Source organism: Malaclemys terrapin, chromosome 3 (assembly GCF_027887155.1).
Source record: "Malaclemys terrapin pileata isolate rMalTer1 chromosome 3, rMalTer1.hap1, whole genome shotgun sequence".
Lineage (NCBI taxonomy): Eukaryota > Metazoa > Chordata > Testudines > Emydidae > Malaclemys > Malaclemys terrapin.
Genome location: NC_071507.1, coordinates 120455013 through 120467300, shown reverse-complemented (window position 1 = coordinate 120467300; position 12288 = coordinate 120455013). Strand labels below are relative to the sequence as shown.

The following is a 12288-nucleotide window of genomic DNA, read 5'->3' as shown; positions in this document are numbered from 1 at the left end:
TTAAGTGCCCATTTACATGGATTCTGTGAAGTTAGATAATTCGTTAAAGCAATATTGGTGCCTAACAATACCAGACACTTGTACAAGTAAATAACTCAAAGACAATGTATTACACAGCACTTTTAGCTGCAAAAGATATTCTGTTCTCATGCCAGTCCCTAAAAATGCTATTTCTGTACTGTCATTCAGTTTGCTGTTTTTGTTAATATACATTTTCCTATCAAAAAGGGATCTGTTTTGTTTATATTGTACTGAAATTTTTGTCCTGAAGGATAGATAACACCGAAATAAAAATGATATAAAATTATATTTTCTAACCAGCAAATTCTTGACATATGAATGAAACTGAATTAACAATGGAGCCATCAGAAGAATTTTTGTTCAAACATAAAGGTTTTTATTTCCACCCAGGCCATGTTACACCTGAATACATAGATTCACTGGAGGATTTTGAAATCAGAGACAGTGATGTATTTATTGTTACTTATCCAAAATCAGGTAAGACTGATTGCTTGATTTCCTCCCCAGATTGATCCCAGTCCTTCAGAGTATTCAAGCCGACCTAATTACATGTACTCAAGTGATCAACATTTTTGTTCTCAGACTTCACAGTATATATTTTCTTAAAACAAGAATAGCACCTCTTCCAGCCTATGAGGTTTGAGAATTACTTGCAGCTGAAGTTATAATATAGCAGAACCAACTCCTCTGTGACAAGCTCAGAGAGAAGGACTCTTTACCTCATTGTATAACTAAACATTTACAGTAAAGCTGTAACACAGCTTTTGACACTGACCAATTCTGGTCACTAAAGAACCCTTGCACCTTCTGAATAGAGAATTCCTTGTATCGCTGAGATGTCATGTAGCATGCACAGAAAGGACAGACCAGTGTGAGCCTTCTCCATGAGGCCTGAAGTAGCACTGGTGTTCTTCCACTGCGGGGGTGGAATAGGGGTACTTAAAAACTCTCAGAACAACAGTATACAGGGTGCTTTGGATAGGGCCAGTGAATCCACTGGCTATTACTGTACTGGACAGTTATGTGGCAGGACTGAGGCTACATAAGAGGGTGAAAAATAGTCTGTAGTAATTAGGGTGACCAGACAGCAAATGTGAAAAATCGGGTCGTGGTAATAGGAGCCCATTTTTTAAAAAGCCCCAAAAATTGATCGACCAGGACATAGATAGATACAGGTTTTTTAATACTAAAATGTACAAAAGTATAATGCTTTTTGGATTCTCATCCCTGCTGCATTATGGACTCCCTTTAACACAAAGTTTTGTACTTTATTTATAATGTAAAATGAGACAGTTTTGAAGAGATTGTGATTATGGCAGATTATTACATGACATTACAAATAAAATTAGCATTAAAACTGTTTCAAATAAGGCTATTTTCTTTCCCAGGGACTGTGTGGATTCAGAATATTTTGAGCTTCATTTATCATGAAGGCCATTGAGATGGAACAGAAAATATGGAAATAATAGCCAGAGTCCCATGGCTGGAGTATAACATACATAATATGGATTATGTCCATCGTCCATCACCTCATCTCTTTACAACTCACCTACCTTACTATTTAGTTCCAAGAGATCTGAGGAACAGGAGAGCAAAAGTAGGTGATACTATTTTTACAATTTAATTAACAATTAATAATTTAATTACCCAGGAAAACTGGTAGCTTTCACCAATAAATCAGTCTAAATCTTCTGGGCCAGACTGTCTGTCCTCCCACAACAACCGTTCCAAAAGCAAATCTCCCCTGCATGGGGATGGGGCTCACTTCCTCCAAAGCCCCATTCCATGTCCCTAGACCCAGCCAAAGGGGGGAAAACAAGTTCAATCAAGACTTCAGTGTCCAGTTTCAGTGGAGATCCCATTTTTCATGGAACTGCTGTGTTTGGCCTCTGAAACGGAGCTGCTTCTTCCTCATCATGACAGCTCCCCCTAAAAGGGGCGTTAGTGATGGGTTATGATCATTACAGTCTGCATGTTATATTGTAAATTACGGTGTTTTTGTTGTTGTGGTGCATGTAGCTATGTGACTGTAAGCTCTTATGTTAACCATGTTTTGCGTCTCCTGAATCTTTAAACATCAGGAAACTTCTTGCTAATGATAGGGGTGTGGACTGTGCCAGATGCAGCTCAAGAGGAAGGATCTCCCAGGGTCAGGGATTCGCACCGAGCTCTCTCTCATGGAGATGGCTGCCCCGCCCTGCTGTGTTGCTTTCCTTAATCTAAACAGACAGTCATTCACACCGAAGGTGTGCGGTGCTGGCCTATGAGAATTGCCTTGTGGGAGCGATGCCAATCTCTTACATTGCTACCTGGATCTCCCATGAAAGGTGGCATGTGCTGTGCACCCACTTCCCCAGGAGACTCCCTTCCCAGTCACCCTTGCAGCTTCCTTATCTCTGTTGCAGTAACACCTATGATAAAATGAGCAGATGTGTGTTGCAGAGCTTGCACCACATGAGCTCCATCAGTGCAACCTCTCAATCAACAGGAACCTTCCTCCTGATTTGCTTTATAACTCAGCCCCATTTCCCATGCAGAAATTCCCTAAAGTTACAGGGACAGTAAAAGTAAATGGAACAACAACATCTCCTAAGCTGCACATAGCACAATTTTAACTACAGACACTGGAAAATCTTGTATTGCTTATGTATATTTTACAGGGCTCATGTAGATTTTCCCAAATTTAAGAACATGTTGCTGGTGTAGGGAGTTTTTCTCTTCATGGCTTCTGGCTGGCTGTTCTTAGTGTGCACCACCATATGGCTTAGCTGTCTGTGTGGTTTTCCAGAAATTCTCAGTTCCAGATTGTTGGAGAAATTGGTTGAGATGTGCAGCAATGCATGTTAGCATTACTTTTTAAACATTGTATCCATTACAATTCTCTAAAAATATCTCTAGCTGCAATTTTTTTTGAAAGAGCAAGAAATTCATGCTTACTAGGATTCATGTTTAAGGATATGTTTTTTACTGAAATACTTTACCAATAAACTAAACACAACACACACAAATAAATATCTGTTGTTGACTTAACAGTGTTTGTATTTTAAAAGAACTCAAAATCAAATGAATTTATTAAAGTTTAAATTCTTTTCAGATAGTACATCTGCAACTGCACTCCCTGTTAATTTTTGTGCTGTTTATTATCACATTTCCCATGATTTTTAAATGTTTTTGCTCCTCTCTTGCTGTGTGAAAGACCCATGTAAACAACTGGAAATAACATGAAGACCTGATTCTGCCCACGCGGCAGCATGGCTGCAGGGGAAGTGGGGACAGCAGGGGATGGGACGGTGGCTAGCCTCCCCGGCTGGCATCTCAAGTGCCGGGCAGGACTGCCCTGCGGGCCGGATGTGGCTCCCGGGCCGTAGCTTGCCCACCTCTGCTTTAATATAACTGAGACTGTCACTCTTTTTACCTTGCAGGTTATTTATGTAGCCAGAAACCCGAAGGATGTTGCAGTTTCCTATTTTCATTTTTCCAACTTTTCAGTCATGCTTGAGACAATACCAGATTTTAATATTTTTCTGGAGAGGTTTTTAGCTGGGAAAGGTAAGGTTTCATTTACTGCTAAAAGGCTAAATCCTGCTCACTGACCACAGCCTGAATAAACTATCTGAGTGGGTAAATTACGTAGAAGGTGGAGCTGGTCAAAATCCTGGCCCCCACCTCACCACCTGGGGTCTAAGGTGGCAGTGAATACAGTATTATTCACAGCTCATAATAGAGATTTTGTGCAAAGGTAGTCCAGGGGAGCTGCACAGGCAAATGCATTGCACCAATGAAGTGCAAGTTGCCTCGTGTATCTCAATTGGGTGTTCACTTTGAAACCTAACAATGAAGATTTCAATACATTTCAACTCCACTTAGGTGCTCAGATAACACAGGTGAGGAGATGAGGATGAGCGCTATGCAGAGAACACACAGAAGTAGTTTTCTATTAATTTTCTGGTTTAGTAGTTTCCCACAACTGTTATGCCTATCCGGCAATTCCAAACCACTACTTATACCTTCCAAAGAGCCAAAAGACTCAGTTTTCACCTATCTAGCTCCTGAGTTCTCTCTTAATATCTCTGACAATGCAACATTCTCACTAAGGCAGTTTATGGCACACTGAAAATTTAAGTACATAGTAATATAAATTCTACACATTCTTCTATTATGGTAATTAGTGAGACTGTCTCATCTGCATAGGATCTTTTGGGCCTGAATCCAGCCTCTTCTCCCCTAAGCTTTGAATCCACTGCCTCTTTTGTCCTGTGTAGAATCACACTACAGATGATTTTCCCTACAACAGAGAGTAGTGTGACTCCTCTCCAGTTATTGCCGTCAGTGAGATCACCCTTTTTAGATAATCTGCCAACGATTCCATGTTTTCACTTGTCAGGAGGAGTCTCTTCTCCCCAGAATTTAGAACAGTTCTGTCAGTTTTATTAGGGTAGTCAGGTCAAGTTCTTTTAGCTTTTCTGCTGCGATTTGATCATCACCTGCCATTTTGTTGTTTTTCAGCTTCTTTATTGCATCCTGTATTGCTGACATCTCTGTTGCATCAATGTTAATGCCAAGTAGATTATGTTCACATGTTTCATCAATATCTGGTGTTGAGCTCGTGTTGACTCTGTTGAGGACTTGTCTGAAATGCTCTGCCCATCTGTCGTTCTGTTACACCTCAGTTGTAAGCCTTTTTTCATCTTGGCTTTTTCTTGGCCCATTTCCTGTTTGAAATGTCCACACTTTTCACTGCGTTGTCTGCTTTCTTGTACTTTTCCTTTGCTTTTTGCAGTATTTCGTTTGTCTTAGCATTCAGGAGTTTTCCTTTCAGTGCTTTTCTTTCCTTGTTGAGATGCAAGGTCTCTTGGCTTATCCAATCCTTGCTCTGTGTGTGCTGATACCAGGCAGTGACTGCTGCAGCTTAAATCACATTGTCTCAGAGCACTGTGCAGTTTTCTTCGGGTCCAATCTCTATCTCACCTTCCTCTGCCTCTGTCAGCACCCCAAATCTGTTCCATAGTTCACACTGGAATTTCTCAGAGCACACTTTTGTTTTCAGTTTTATATTATTGATTTCTTTGCTGCGTTCTGTTTAAAGTTGGTCTTTCTCAGTTTTAATTTCAGTTTGGCAATGCAAAGATTTTGGATGCTCCTGTCATCTGTGGCTTGATGTGCCCTTGCATCTTGGACAGATGACCTGAATCTCAAACTGATGTCGATGCAATTGATTTATTTTTTTTTGTTTTGCCATCTGTCAAATTCCCTGGTTCTTTGTGTATGTCTCTAGAAGGGAACGGGGTGCTTGCAAGAACTAAGTCAGACACCACGCACAATTCAGTGAATTTCAGGTTTCCTTCATCATTGATATCATTGACTTTCAAAAGGTATTTGACAGCCTGCATAGGCATGCATTGTGGAATATTCTTCAGTCCTGCGAAATTCCAGCTAACCCCGTCAACACCACCCCGGCCATGTACAGAGATGCAAGGTTGCTCTATAAGAGTGAACAACCTGAAAACAGAGTGGTTCATTGTGGACACTTATGTGAAACAGGGCTGCATTTTATTTTGCTTTTGTTTGGCATTTCCATAGACAGGATAATGAAGAAGTGTATTAGTAACACAAAAACTGGTACCCAGATGTCAAAAGCCTACACGGGGAACAATGGGGAACCATCCAGCAGATAAAGGTATAATACAATTCAATGGCTGGCAGTTGAACCTAGACAAATTTAGACTGGAAATAAGGCATAAATGTTTAACTGTGAGAGTAATTAACCACTGTAACAATTTACCAAGAGTCATGGTGGATTCTCAATCAATGACAATTTTTAAATCAAGATTGGATGTTATTCTAAAATATATGTTTAGGAGTTATTTGGGGGATGTTTTATTGCCTGCGTTAGACAGGAAGTCAGACTAGATGACCACAATGGTCCCTTCTGGCCAGAGAATCTTTTAATCTATAAATCTATCAATTTAATTCTAGGTTTGTGATCACTAATCCATCAAAAGCAATGGAAAATATTATCTATAAGTAAATAATCCAGGACATAAAAGTGCAAATATGTTATGCTGGGTGCAAGTACCATTCTATGGTGCTAGTGGATTCTAGAGGTAACAGTACAACTTGTATTAGTTATCATGTAACGGTCTGTCTGTTTGTGGAAAAAACAAAACTTGTCCTCAGATCCCTAGATTAGAAAATGGACTTGGCTTGACCTTTATCTCATGTTTAAGGCAAAAGATAATCCAGGATAAGGCTGGGAATAAAAACGGGAACTGGAATAAAATCTCTGTGAGGCAAATATCCCCCCAACAGCCGAGGGAAGAGAAGCTGAAAAAAGGAAGTCTGCTCCATTGATTCTGCAGCTGTTCTTGCGAGAGTATTAGGATGCCAAAATGTCAATGACTGAATGGTTTTTCTGTCTGAGATCAATAACGTTTATTTCTATAATTTTTCTCCTTCATAAGTACTGGCTGGTTCCTGGTTCGATCACGTCAGAGGCTGGTCCACCCACAGGGATGACTTCAATATTCTCTTTCTCACCTATGAAGAGATGAAGAAGGTGAGACCAGTCAATGACTTTATATCTGAAAGAAACAGTAAATAAAATGCCTCCATTTTTCAGTCAGATTTTGCTATCCTTACTCACACTGAGTTGTACTTCACCCTGTGAAGAGTCTCGTTGATTTCAATGCCAGTACTTGAAAAAGTACTTCTCAGTGTGAGTAAGTGTGGAAGAATCAGAAACATAGGGTGAGATGTTCAGAAGCACCAAAGTAAGTTAGCCGCTTAACTCCCATTGACATTCAATAGCACATAGGAGCCTAATTCACTTAGCCACAAGAGGTATCATTTGCTTCCTGATGAAGAATATCTGCTGGATGTGAGTATAGTTAGAAAAGATAATAATCTTGCTTTCCTTCATTTCCTTTCCTGACTAGCAGGATGGCAGCTACACAACCCATCCCACGAGGCATCCTAAGGGGAAAGGAGAGATTTTGTTACATTTTAGAACTTCTCAAACTGCTTTTAGAACTGAAGATCTCCTTGTAATTTTTTTGTGAAAAATGATATTTTATTGCACTGTCTATTCAAAACTAGGTTTTTAGTAAATAAAATATTTTAATAACTATTTTGATGTTTTCAATAAAGATATCTATGTGAAATCTTTGAAAAGTACAGAACACTTCAAAATTCCAATTTTTTTTAGAAACTAGTTTTTCACTTTTCTACCAGCTCAGCTAGCTTTTAACTCCTTAACAACTTCACCTAGCTTAGCAGAAGTCAGATTTAAACTACTTTGAGTGTCCATACATGGGTTTGTTCTGGTTGAACTAAATCAATTTTAAACTGATTTTAGTCACACTTTATAAACAAGATCTGGAGTATCTGAGTGCACCTCTTAGCTAAATAGGTAGTGATGCAGCAGCATCCTCTCTGCTGACTTCAGCAGGAAGCATGTTGATAATAGCAGCAAGGCTGATTAACAAAGCGAGGAAAGTCCCTTCCCATTAAGAGGTCCAACTCCTGATATATATATTCATAGATTCCAAGGCCAGAAGGGACCATTGTGATCATCTTGTCTCACCTCCTGTATAACACAGACCGCAGAACTTCCCCAAAATAATTTCTACAGAAGATCTTTTAGAAAAATATCCAATCTTGAGTCAAAAATTGTCAGTGATGGAGAATCCACCACGACCCCTTGGAATATTGTTCCAATGGTTAATTACCCTCACTCTTAAAAATGTAAACCTTATTTCTCTTCTGAATTTGTTTAGCTTCAACTTCCAGCCTTTGGATTGTGTTATAATTTTCTTTGCTAGACTGAAGAGCCCATTAATAAATATTTGTTCCCCATGTAGGTAATTATAGTCTGTAATCAAGTCACCTCTTAAATTCAATAAGAACATAAGAACGGCCATACTGGGTCAGACCAAAGGTCCGTCTAGCCCAGTGTCCTGTTTTCCGACAGTGGCCAATGCCAGCTGCCCCAGAGGGAATGAACAGAACAGATAATCATCAAGTGATCCATTCCCTGTTGCTCATTCCCAGCTTCTAGCAAACAGAGTCTAGAGACACCATCCCTGCCTATCCTGGCTAATAGCCATTGATACACTGAGCTCTTTGAGTCTGTCACTGTAAAACATGTTTTCTAATGCTTTAATCATTCTTGTGACTATTCACTGAACCCTCTTCAGTTTATCAACATCCTTCTTGAATTGTGGACTCCAGAACTGGACACAACAGGGGTCCTTCTGCTTCCAAAATAGGTTGCCAAAGATAGACCAAAATACAGAGAGCCAGAAAATTATGACAACCCTTGTCTTACATGGTGCTAGCAGTTGTAATCACAGTCACAGAAATGAGTCTTTTCTCTCTTGATTAGGCCAGGAGGATGGGTTGGCTAATGACGAAGGAATATGCAATGGCTTAACTTGCTACTCACCTGTCAGTTTTCAATGCTGCTGTAGCCTCTTAAAGTGAATAATAATAAATAATAAATAATATTAAACAAAACCGGCCCCAGGACCGACCCTTGGGGCACTCCGCTTGAAACCGGCTGCCAACTAGACATGGAGCCATTGATCACTACCCGTTGAGCCCGACGATCTAGCCAGCTTTCTATCCACCTTATAGTCCATTCATCCAGCCCATACTTCTTTAACTTGGTGGCAAGAATATGACGAAGGAATTTGCAATGGCTTAACTTGCTACTCACCTGTCAGTTTTCAATGCTGCTGTAGCCTCTTACAGTGAATTAAAATCTTGCTTATGAAGTAATGTAGTAAGACTGAAGATCCTAAATAAGAAATCACCTTTATGCTTTAGTGCTATATCCCTATGCTCAGTTTCCTTTATTTAAGTACACCTCTACCCAGATAAAACGCTGTCCTTGGGAGCCAAAAAATCTTACCGTGTTATAGGTAAAACTTATTATATCGAACTTGCTTTGATCCGCCAGAGTGCGCAGCCCCCCCCCCCCCGGAGCACTGCTTTACAGCGTTATATCCAAATTCGTGTTATATAAGGTCGCGTTGTATCGGAGTAGATGTGTATCCCATTATCCTTTACTCTATCATTTTATTTATTTAGTTCTTTTATTTTCCTAATTTGGGAAACTGTTACTTTGAAATAATGTTCATTTCAGGATCTCAGAGGCACTGTGCTGAAAATCTGTAAATTCTTAGGAAAGCAGCTAAATGAAAAGGAGCTGGACACTGTTGTGGAAAATGCTACATTTGATAAAATGAAAACTGATCCCAGGGCAAACTATGAGTCCATGCTAGGCAGTCTCCTGGAACGAGGCAAAGGACATTTTCTTCGGAAAGGTAAGGCAGAAACAGCCAAATCTAATAAATATTTAATCCTGCAGATCCTGGCACAGGACGTGTTGAAGCTAGCTGCCTAGGACTTCCAATCACAACTTTCCATCCCCAGGAAACAATTGGCTTCGGGGCACTAAGACTGTTGAGTGAGGGTGTATCACTGTGTAACAATGCACAGACACCACATCTCACAAATTAAAAGAGAGCTGTGCTACTTTGCTCAAAGCAATATCTTAAATGTTTGCTGAGCAAAGTACTGCAGCTTTCTTTTGATCTGGGAGAAAAAAGTGTCAATATTTTTTTAAAATGAAAATGTTCAATAAGGTCTCTTGGAGGGTAACATTCATTTTGTGTCATTTGTAAAAGGGAAGGGTCTTCTTCAAGAAATTAAAACATGTGAACATTAGAGAAAACTGAAAGCATTTCTGTCTAGTGCTTCTGAGAAACTTCACACATGGTGGGCATCTGAACTGATTTTGTTTGTACAGCTTCCAGGGGTTATTTAGAGTATGAAATTAGCCAAAGAAATAAAATCTAGGGGACAATTCTTGTGGCTGAGTGGAGATGGATATTTTTCATGTTGTAGCCCTTATATAGGAGAGTCGTAAATAGATGTCAGGGCTTTGTGGTCTTCTGATACTGCTGAATAGGAGGGGGACTCAGCTAGATGGTAACGGGCACTGTATGGTATGGTATGGAAAAGGTAGAGAACCACTGCCTACTATTAAGTACAGGATTGCCTGAAAAGGATGTTCAGAGAAGCTCATATTTCTCGTAATAGTAACTACTTCCTTTTCTTCTAAAATTTGCAGTGAAATAAATCAGTACAGGAAGATAACTGAGATGTACAAAACCACTGGTTCTTAAAACAGAATTAGTGACATTGTCTAGAAATACTGGGTCAAATTAGTTACACTGCAGTCAAAGTTATATTACCCACACCTTCAGGACTGGAAATGTACCATCAAAGCCCTAGAGAGCTATGTTCTGGGGAGATGAGAGAGGAAGGAACGGAGGAGAAAAGAAACTGCATCCAACTAGCAGCATTCACATCCTCTGACCTGCACAAGCGATATTCCAATTATAATAAAATGTCCAAGTGGCAGCAGAGCATCTAACCACCAATTTCTCTTCTGTGTCTCCTGCCCCAGGCACCATTGGAGACTGGAAGAACACAATGACTGTGGCACAGAGCGAAAAGTTTGACAATGTTTTTAAGGAGAAAACGAAAGACCTGTCTTCCACGTTCAGCTGGGATATTAATGATGACATATAGGCTGGTTTCCAGTTGGAAAGAGGTGAAAGTGTGCTAAAGAAAATGAAAATACGTTTTTGTCTCCAGTGTTCATAAAAATCCATCATTCTGTGCAAATTAAAGATTTTAAACCTGCAAAACTGTTTACTTCTTATACGTATTTGCACATCACCATAGTACCCCAGTTCTAAGCTATGAAAAGGTGTTACATACTGTCATGTTCTGGGGTACAATCCAGGCCAGTCAGAAGTTGTGTCCCCACATGTCCTATAAACCTGGGTGTCTTAACTGCCCTGAGGCGGTGGCTGACAGCCTGGACACGAACAGCCATCAGACAAACATGCAGTATCCTGAGTGTCTGCTCTGCAGCCCTGGTTTAGTGCTCTGACCCCAACCACCTGCCAGGACACAACAGCCCCACTGTAGTCTCGGTCACCCAATTACCTCCTGCAGCGGTGACCCAAACACATGCCCAGTCCTGAATTTTCCCCAAACTGCTTTCCAATATCTAGCCCTTTCCTGGACCATTCAGAGAGATATAAAGGTTCATTTGTTCCTTTAAAGATACACTACCCAGCAGCTTACCATATTATCCGGAGTTAATATTCACTTTAAATCAAACACAGCCATGGGTTGGTTTTGATTAAAAGTAAAGCAAACTTATTAACCAAAAGAGTCTGGATTTTAAGTGAGTTCAAGTACAAAGGATAGAGTTAGAAAGGGTTATAAGCAAAATGCTTTCTAGAGACTAAGACTTAACAAAACAAGCTACAGCCTCTCTTCAGAATAAGATTCTTAAAACACTACCTTCCAGCAAGACGCCTGACCACCCTTCTGGTCAGGATCTCCCACAAAGTCCAATGTGCTTGGTTCCTTTGTCTTCTTACATGAAACATAACTTGGGGTTCTTCGCTCCTTTCTTTTATAGTCCAGTGTACCTTTAATATGAATTCTTTTGAAGGTTACCTCTCAATTTAAGTCATAAAGTTTATTCAAACTATGAGGAAGGTAACATGGAGTCTCCTGGTGAAGGAAAGTCCATGCCGATTTCTTCCCCTGCTGGTGTTTGCAAAATTATCTATTTCCTGCAATCTCCTACTGCTGTAATGCTGTGTGCTTATCTTCTCCCTTTGTTGGCTTGATGGTCCTGTTTACCTTCAGTGTAAATTGCTTTCCCATTGTCTCTTAATGTAGCTTCTTGGTGGCAGAACCACATTCCTTTGCCTAGAATGGCATAGCTTCAGCCCCGCCCTGCCTGGCAGACATTTTGGTAACATAATTTCCAAGGTGTTTGTAATTTTGAATTTGTATTCGGTATCCAGATCAGACAATAATATTTTTGATCAGTATATGTGATGGGGTGTACCAACCCCGCACTGGTCCAGCAAGAGTTAACCACTCACTTTGGGCTGGGGAGTCCACTCCCTCTCATCCTTGCTGGGCATGCTCCAAGTGGAAGCAATATATAAAAGGGAGCAGCTCAGTTGAGTCAGGGCTGGCTGATGGAGGAGAGTGGATGCATGTTACAGGCTCCTGTCAGGAATCTTGTTCTGAAGGAATCAATGATAAATAGGAAGCCTGAAGCCAAAACCAGGGCTACTGTTTCCCTGGATCAGGACCTGGTGGAGTAGGGCAGGCCAAGGTCCCCCTACCCCTCCCTGTGCCTAACACTAGGCCTCTCTGCCCTGA

General features: G+C 40.4%; 1 pseudogene; it reads left to right on the top strand.

Moving 5' to 3' along the window:
- The first annotated feature begins 320 nt into the window (after positions 1–320).
- LOC128834949 (amine sulfotransferase-like) lies at positions 321–10739 on the top strand (annotated as a pseudogene).
- Positions 10740–12288: the final 1549 nt, after the last annotated feature.